We start from the raw sequence: 9,700 nt of genomic DNA on the forward strand, positions 1-9,700 counted from the left end.
TTGGTGAATTGCCTTCAGCAGCAGAAACAGCAGCAGTATGCACCCAACAACGCCAGATTATTCAAGGGCAGGATACTCTGTGTATCAGTGGCTTCACTAAGAGGCATACCGATGGCAACCTGTTTGAAAAACTAAAGGATGTCATTGCAACATGGCTTCTCCTGTTTGGACTCTCCTGAGGATATGTCATTTATGATAACGCCACCAATATTGTGAGAGCATTACAGCTGGCTCTCTCCCCCAGTTAGTACCACCCTTTATGTGTTTCCCCCTTCCCTTTAGGTTGCAAGCTCTCATAAGCAGGGCCCTCTTTCCTTGTGTGCTCCTTCTACTGTTCCTTCACCCTCTGTACTTCTTGGCCTGCTTCGCTAGTCCTGTTTTCCCTGTTTTATTAAGCTTCGGCCTTCTTCTTGCTGATTTCTACCATCCCTATCACTATCTGTCAGATATAATCTGATTGCTTTACCCTGTCACCTGTGTTTGTATATATTTGTGTATCATGCTGTGTCTTGGTTCTGTTTTCTGTATGTGTAATGTACGGCGCTGCGGACCCTTTGTGGCGCCTTATAAGTCAAAGATAATAATAATAATAATAATAAATCCATCACATTCCCTGTTTTGTTCACAAAATATACTTGGTGGTACAGAGCTTTTTGAAAAATTACAGGGACGTGCAGGAGATGCTGTCTGTGGCCCAAAAAATTTTGGGACATTTTCAGCATTCTGCAACAGCGTGTAGGAAATTGCAGCAGCTGCAAAAACAATAGATTTTGCCCTGCCACCAACTGAAGCAAGAGGTGGTAACAAGGTGGAATTCCACACTTTATATGCTTTTGAGGATGGAGGAACAGCGAAAAGCCATCCATGCTTACTCCACAAGCCACGACATTGGGATAGGAGGGGGAATGTATTTTAGTTCAGCGCAGTGGAGTAAACTTTCTGTGTTGTGCAAGGTGCTGAAATGATTCTAAGTAGTCACCTGTGAACTGAGATCAGACACTGACAGCTTGAGTAAAGTGATTCCCTTAATTAGACTTTTGGAATGGCACTTTGAAAAATTGAAGGAGGAGATGAAAGAAAGAAATTACGCTAAGTATGTTGCACTTCTAGATGAAGTACTATAATTGCTTGGCCAGGATCGAAGAGTTATCAACTACTGGGAATCGTATCACTACATTTTGGAAACTATGCTTGATCCTAGGTTTAAGAGTTATGTCTTTTCTTTATTTCCCACTGTCCCAGATCACAAGAGATGCAATGAGCTCCTGGTGAAAAAGTTGACAGCTGAAGTGGTACCTGACACGACGGCGTCCCCTACTTCAGTTTCTCCAGCTACTGCTGCTAAGAAAAAACTAAGCTTTTCTAAGAGACCTAAGGATGATGCAGATGATTCAGCAGAACATTTTGACATTTGGTCTGGTCTAAAAGAACTGCCCAAAAATCTTGACAGCTCTGTCGTAAAATGAACTACAAATTCCAGGAAGAAGGCCTTTACTGGCACTTAGATCAAAGTACAGAGACGTCTGTAATGGTGAATTCCAGCCGGGATTAATTCAGTGATGATGATGTACACACTGATGAGGGTGAGGATGATGACATTGTAGATTGCAGGTGCTGGGATCTACCTGAGAGAAGGAAGCTAGCTGATGCTAGAATGCTTATTAATATTTGGGTAAAATAATATGTTGACAATTTTATGTTTTTCTACAGCAAAGTTTCACCTTTATTAAAGATGTGTTTTTTTCTTTAAAAAGGTAAAAGCTTTTTTTTTTACATTTTTGTTTTTGACATTTATGTTACAAAGACTTCTGTATTGGTGGTTTCCTGCAGGGTTGAATTAATATTGTGCTAGGATGAAGTTTGTTTTCAGTCATCCTTTCAATTGCTTCTCTCTTGTACGTGTGACTACATACTTTCACCATCTTCAACCCACCGGGGCACCCCGGATTGGTCTTCGTCTGATAAATGCCCGCATCCCTGGGGGTCAGCGGTCGTCGCCATGTATTAGCAGTAGAATTACCACAGTTATCCATGTAACGGAGCGATCAAAGGAACCATAACTGATTTAATGAGCTATTCTCATTTTCACTGTACCGGTCGTGTGCTCAGGGTGACAGCGATCTTCTCATCTTCATCTTCCAAAGCTTAGTCTGTAGGGGCCGGTGACACACCCATTTCTCTTCTCAGGTGTCTTAGCTGTTTTTAAAACTGGACCTATTTATTATTCTGCCTCTGTTGGTCTTAAAGCAGCTAAGCTCTTGGTAGCTTGCTTTGTGGGTGCCTGAACAAACCAAGCACTACAGCCACAAAAGTAGCACTCCTTGTCGCTGGAGTGCTTGATTTGTTAAACCGTACATGTCCTTTTCAATATCTTACATAAGGGTGGGTGGAAGGGCCTAAGGACAATTCTATCTTGCTTACTTTTCTTTTTTTTCTGCCACTGCTGTGTGGCAATGTTTCCTAGATGTCCTGTGTACTGTCATGTGTTTGTGCTCGCTGCTGTCTTTGTCCGAAAGTGTATGAAAATAATATTGTGACCTGTGAGGTGGTCAAAATTGACTGGAAATGGCTGGAAATTCGTGTTATTGAGGTTAATAATAATGTAGGAACAAAAAAAAGAGCGAAATGATGTGATTTTAACATATTTTAGCAATTTTGCTAAAAGAAAATACGGATCCAAAACCAAAACCAAAACACGCAAGGACAATTTTTCCCAAAACCAAAACAGGAGGTTAATCCAGATCCAAGACCAAAGCCAGAACACGGGGATCAATGAGCATCTCTAGTATTTTGTATTCCCTCTTCAGGTAAATCCTATTACTCAGATTAAACTATTCCTCATCTGGATAATTACAGTTTTCCAACCTCATTTAAGCCAATATTAATTTATTTTTCCTACTAAATCCATATGTATTTGTTTGCTGATGGAGATTAACATATGTAGTGTGCAGAGAAAAGGCCGCCTAAGTCTAGTGCTAAATCCATTTCATGTTGGTAAACAGGACCACAAGGTAAAAGAAAACAAGCATTTCTCTGCCATTTAGAATGGGTTCCATGATCTGATTTAGGTCATTGTTTATTACTATTATTATAATAATACAATAAGAACACACAGAAAAAAAAATATTAAATGAATGTCACTTGGTAATAATAAAGACATTAGTGATAAAACTGTTAATTTTTTTATAACAGCTATTTATTTATTTTCCCATTAAAATTATTTATTAAGATGATATTAATGTCTGCTGACCATAAAATACATTGTTACAGTTTCTCATGATTGCAGACACATGTTAGAGCATCCATACAATACTGACATCACAACTGATCAGGACTTAGGCTAGCGCTATATCCAGGGTCAGGCTGGGCCAATCCCATAGTGGGCTACCTTGAGCTGGGTCACTGGGCCACCTGCATTTTTTTCCTTTAAAATATTCCTAATAGGGTGCTAAGTCGAGTCTTTGCCAGTAGTCCGTTGCCTATAACTGGTGCAAGAGATAAGGTAGAAAAACAAGTACAGATGGCCAAAACTTGATTCGGACGTGGCTGCGTGCGCTCGAGCTTGGCATGCCCTGACTGTAAATTGGCTACAGCAAAAGGCCCCTTCTCTGCACCGTTCACTCCCTGAAATCTTAGGCTGTAGCAAGTGTCCTTTGTGTACAAGACTAATCGGACAGGGCTGCACTTACTGGCGTTTAGTCCGGTTCTGGGCATGCGCAGTTTAATTTTGCGTACAATACATTCAAAATAGGCATATACGTGCCTTGATGAATCAGGCAATGTATGCTCTGCAACCTTACCACCATGATAGTGGTTGACATGTTCTAATAACTGTGAGCGTTTGAGACTGGAGTTTGAAAATATCATGCAGCTTAATATACATTTGAGTAACATCTTTCTCTGTTGTATAGGTGAATCCATAAGAAATAGAATCATCTTTCCATTGGCGTTTCTTCAACATGTCAAGGGTTACTGAAATCAAAAGATATTTTCCTATTGTTGAACGCTACAGAGATAGAGTAAACTACACACTTTTAAATATATTGGGCCTGAGTCGTTTAAGGAGAGCAAAGCATAAAAAAGGAGTATCTGTGCACCTTGGCAAAACTATTGCATTGGAGGAGGAGGTGAATTCAAAAAATATCAAGTATTTGTGTGCTAGATTAAAAAACAGCCAGCATTTAACTTATGTGCAATATAATACACTAATTTGCATCCCCTGCATTGTAACATGGTTTGACCCAGAGAACATTTACTCATTGTTTTGCCTTACTTTCCGTAAAGACTCAGGGCCATAATGTTGTTACTCACCTATAAAATTAACAAATAGTAATCTAGTGGAACTCACACAAATCAGTAAATTTTAAGCAAAATTTGACAGATGGCACCAAGTGAGATAATTAAACTGTTGCTTGAAACCAAGGCATTGTGATTGAGTGCAGGTTTTTTCTGTGCTTGGGCTTAGTGGGGCCACTGCCATTTCGCACCTCTTTTTGGACAGGGTTTAACTATTTACTTACATGTTCAACAAATCTAGACGTTAAAAAATGTAGTGACGACTCGCACCCCTGAAATGTTGCCTCACACCTTGTTCAGAACCCCCGCTTTAAAGGTTAAAGACTGCAATTAGTTTATTTACCAAGCTTTATAACTCAGATCTAAAAATCTGAAATCCAAATGGAACACAGGAATTTTATTTTTCTGTACAGGTAATGCAAGTTCGTTCATTAAAATAGAAAACATTTTGGAATACAATGGCATGAACTATGCCATTAGAATTAATTGGTTCTGCTTTTAATGTGCTTTGCATACATTCACTAACACGAAAAAGAATTAAAATCATGGAAGTGTAAAGAAGCCCTAGAACAGCGAATTTATTAAAAAGAAAAAAGAAAACTTTTTATGGAATTGAGCATATTTTTTATGTGAGCTACTCAGTGCAAGAAACATAATTACCCCCTAAATACCTCCCTCCATTCTTCCATCCTGTAAAATACTATACAATTTCATTGCCCCTGTTTCGCCATTCTATGGTGATTAGCAATTAATTACACCAAGTGAAGTGCGAAAAAGTGTTTCATCTATTTCTCAAGGAATAATTATATTTTGCAAACACTCCCACTGACATTTGAAACTTTCCAAGCAATTATTAAAAATCGGTAGACTGCAAGCAGAAACCAAAACAATAGCAGTAACTTTTGATAACAACTATTAATTTATTAATATATTTATTGGCCAACAGAAACCAACACTAATCAAACCAGAAAACATTTTTGGAGGTAAGTAGTCATTGACAAGAACACCATTCCTAAAAAGAGCTGAACTATACCTAGCTCCTCTTATGTATCACAATGGTTCCACCCCTCACACTTACATCATCATCATCATCATCTATTTATATAGCGCCACTAATTCCGCAGCGCTGTACAGAGAACTCACTTATATCGGTTCCTGCCCCATTGGAGCTTACAGTCTAAATTCCCTATCACACACACAAACATTAGGGTCAATTTGATATCAGCCAATTAACCTACTGGTATGTTTTTGGAGTCTGGGAGAAAGCCGGAGCACGCAGAGGAAACCCGCACAAACATGGTTATGGACATTTACTTGGGGTGTCTTGTTGTTTGGTACCACACACACCCTTCTCTTTTCCTCCCATCATGGTGTTGGTGTGTCATCCACAACCATGGGATCCCCTAAATACTCAGGGATTTAAACACGTGTATGGTGTGGAGCAGCCACTAGTGGCAGTGCAGTGCAAACTTAAATAAATATTGGGCGTCCTCACACAATGGGCATACTTCGGATGTTCATGCTCACTCTCCAACAAGGATGAACTATCATCCCACTCTCCAGGAATTCTCCGTGCCAAGGTGTACCCCATCCCTCACAGGGACCATGTTACTCCAGTCCCACTGCTGCATCTCACACAGCCACATCTCACTGTAGGGACTCCTTTGCTCCAGAGCAGCTACTTGGCCAGTTGCATTGCCCCCCCCCCCCTCACAGTATCGGGGTCTTTTCAAGGGCTCTCTTACAGGGGGACCTCCTTCCCTAATAGAGCTCCTTCTAGCCAGCTGTCTCTGCAGGGGGCTCAACACAGTGTCCTCTCTCACATCGCATGTGGCTTCAAGGCAATAACACTCACTCCTTCCAAGGGTCTCTTTCTGCCATTCAATGCCTATCTCTTCCAGGCAACTTTCCATCCAAAGGCTCTCCTCTCTGGGACCTTTGCCGTTGGAGACCCTCCCCCCTCTTATTTATATGAAGCTCTCTTTCATTGCCTTATGCTTACACCTTCACTTGTGTCTCTTCTGGGGTACCACTTTATCACTGCCCTTTCACTATGGTCTTTCCTAAATTTGGTGCTGTCTATTCCCTCAACAGGGGTTATTAAATTGAGCCTCATGACACCTCTGCACACCCTCCATTTTCTGTCCCCTTCTAGTATATTATTTATATTGGGGCTCTTTTGCCCTTTTCTGTGGACTAGTTGAATGTGCCTTTGCAGCACCCACCGTGCACCCCCCATTTGCTAGGTACTCAGGACCACCCTCCTCCTTCCCAGGTACCAGCTAAAATGGATGTCTCCTTTCTGTCCCCTCGCAATGATACCCACATAATTCTACATCTCGTGAGGTCCCAGCCTAATCTCACTATAGTGGGGCCTCATACCTGTAACACTATATGCATTACACCTACATGTGAGCGGCCTGTGCATATTGAGGGGATGCCATAATGACCACCTATGTTTGCCTAGTGGTAGTGCCAGCCCTGGATACCAGCTGGAAATATCCAGTGCGATTAAAAACATAATTCAGAAACAGATGAAAGTTGGGACAAATGACTTGCTGAACATCAGGCTGCTAAAAGAAGTGAACATAATGAGACAACAGTTGACATACAGAACTACAGGCAGAAATAATTAGTCTGCCAGGAGGACTGACCAAGGATTTATGAAGCTGGAAGCACATATGTACTCAGGGCCTGGTTCATGTTCGGAACGTAAGTCCTTTTGCATTGCATATCTTGTGTGAAATAGTTCTGCGCATGCTCAGTAATAGACCTTACACCAGCTAGCATAGAACATGTGTGACTGGATCACTTATAAATAACTTAGAGCAGGGGTGTCCAACCTTTTAGCTTCCCTGGGCCACATTGGAAGACGACAAGTTGGTTTGGGCCGCACATAAAATACACTAACACTAACGATAGCTGATCATCCAAAAAACCATAGAAAACATAGTTAACATATTAAACTTACTTGGAAATGAAGTAAGTAAGAGTTAGGAAACCTGTTGCAGAATCATGATTAAAGCAGTAGTCCCATTAACAGCTACAATTTAACTTACCTGCATCTGCCCCTTAGTGGAGTTCGGGGAATTAAATGCCCAAAACTTTTTTTTTCCATCTCTTTCTGCACCCATGAATCATTTTTTTTATTGACCAGTTTGAAATGGTCACCGATATAGGTAGCATCAGAAGGACTAATAGAAATCTACAGAGATTTAAAGGTGGCGGGAAAAATTACTCATGGAGCAGCCTCCAATGAGGGTAACAGTGGGTGATATTTTCACCCTACTCAGCACTGCACATTTAAAATGGTTTAAAATATAAAAAAAATAAACTCCTCTTAATATTTATATTAGATACATAGAGAGAACACAGCTAGTTCATAATTGCATGGTGCAGAGAGTACAAATTCAGAGTAACAACAATAAGATACTGGATAATCTTTCACTGCTGCTGATAGTTCGCGTGGGTGACTGCTCTGTGCTGCGCTACGCAATTGATGTTGGGTGTGATGACGTCACCCCTGACATTCACTGTGAGCGCCGCACGGAGGAGGAGACCAGGGAGAGAGCCGGAGTGCCAGCTGACGTGACCGCAAGGTAAGTATTTTCTTCTTTTTTTTTTGCAGGATTTTTTTTTCATTAACAGCACTGCCCCCTTGCCACTCCTGCTGGGCCACATTTACAGGCGGGCTGGGCCGCATGCGGGCCGCGGGTTGGACAACCCTGACTTAGAGTATAAATTTAATTAAAAGAAATAGCGCAGGGCGCTTATTTATATAATGGCAAATGTGCTTATTTTTGATATTGTGTTTATTTTGGTAAAGGAAATATCTTTATTTCTGAGACCAGGGGAAGAAATGTGTCTTTTCTTTTAACTTTGCAAGAGGAAATACATTATTTCTGAGGTATATACCTGATGCAATAAGCCTTTGCTGAGCAAGTCTTTTGTGTATTTTGGTAGGGAAATGACTTGTTTGGAGTTTTGTAACTTTCCTTTGGGAATGTGTATTCTGCAACTGTCTGAAGAAAGGACCCATGTTAATCTCATGTTAATTAGTCCTTTTGATGTGTGAGGGTCCAGCACCTGAAGGCACAGAAAGGTTTAATTAGACTTGCTGCTAGATTTTCTCTTTGTCTAAAACAAGATGCAGGAAATCGCAGCAAATTTTAGGATATCACAGATAAGTGTAAATATTGTTAGCTTTGCATTGCATGTAAATCCATATTTGGAGAAACACATTGCATCCTGATTCTAAAAATAGCTCAGACCCGAGGAGGCTGGCTTACCCTGTGAGGCTGTGTCCAATTTGTATAAAAAGCACTGTTTTGTATTTAAAATCATCTTCTTGTTTCATCTGACCTGCTCCCTGGTATCTTCAATCAGGGTGAGCAAATAAACATTACTAGCTTCAAAGACCTGCATGGAAACTTCTCTGTCTCTGTGACCTACAGATTAGACCTAACTCTAATCTGTTCCCAGCTGTTTCTGAGGTTTGGACCCAGTTTTCCAGTACCACCGCTCTGCCTGCTACCCAGCAGCTTTGGCCAGTGTGATAGGCCAGGAGGGATACAGCCACAGCAACCCTGATCTATAGGAAGAGGTCAGGAGTACCAGCCCAGGTACACCAGTAACGCGGTACACTAGTAGCGTCAGTTACCCAGAAGAAACCCGGTGTCAGGCCGTGGCCTCTTGAGGAGAACGAGAGCAGGGCACTAACAGGTATTGATGCTACTTAACTAACAGGTGCGGAGTCTAACGTACCCCTGGTATTCGCCAGGGAACCCCGCAAGGAGGTTTGGACTTCGCTGCACAGGGTACGCAGGTCGTGGTCCTGCTAGCCAGTTGCCGATGTAGTGTAGAAGGGTCAGACGGTCCGGGTCAAGCCAAATCGGGAATGCAAGGTACCAGGGAAAATCCAGAGAATGGTCAAGCAAGCCGAGGTCACGCAGCAGAATGGGTCACACAGAACGAGGAGTAGTCAAACAAGCCGGGTCACAACAAGGAGGCTGGAATACAAAGAACACTGCAGGAGTATGGAAACCAGGAACACCAGGAAAGGACCTGTTACTCTGGCACCCTAATGGCGCCAGAGTCAGGTTTAAATAGCCAGGGGCAGTACCTGATTGGAGGGCTTCCGGGGAGCGGCGTCTGAAGAGTAGTAGCGTCCCGTTGCCTAGCAATGGGACGGAGCCAGGGCGCATGCACCCGACGGACAAGCAGGAAGCTGCAGCGGGACTATTGCTAAGCAACAGACCGCTCGGCGGAAGTCGGGCGTCCGTCCCCGGCTGTCAGTGATCAGCGGGGACGGCGCCTGACACCCGGTACTGGATGCCGGTAAGGAGTCCAGTGGTGACAACATTTGTAAGCCCTTGCTACTGTGGTTAGAGGGTGCATTTGTGAT

Source organism: Mixophyes fleayi, chromosome 5, assembly GCF_038048845.1.
Source record: "Mixophyes fleayi isolate aMixFle1 chromosome 5, aMixFle1.hap1, whole genome shotgun sequence".
Classification (NCBI taxonomy): domain Eukaryota; kingdom Metazoa; phylum Chordata; class Amphibia; order Anura; family Limnodynastidae; genus Mixophyes; species Mixophyes fleayi.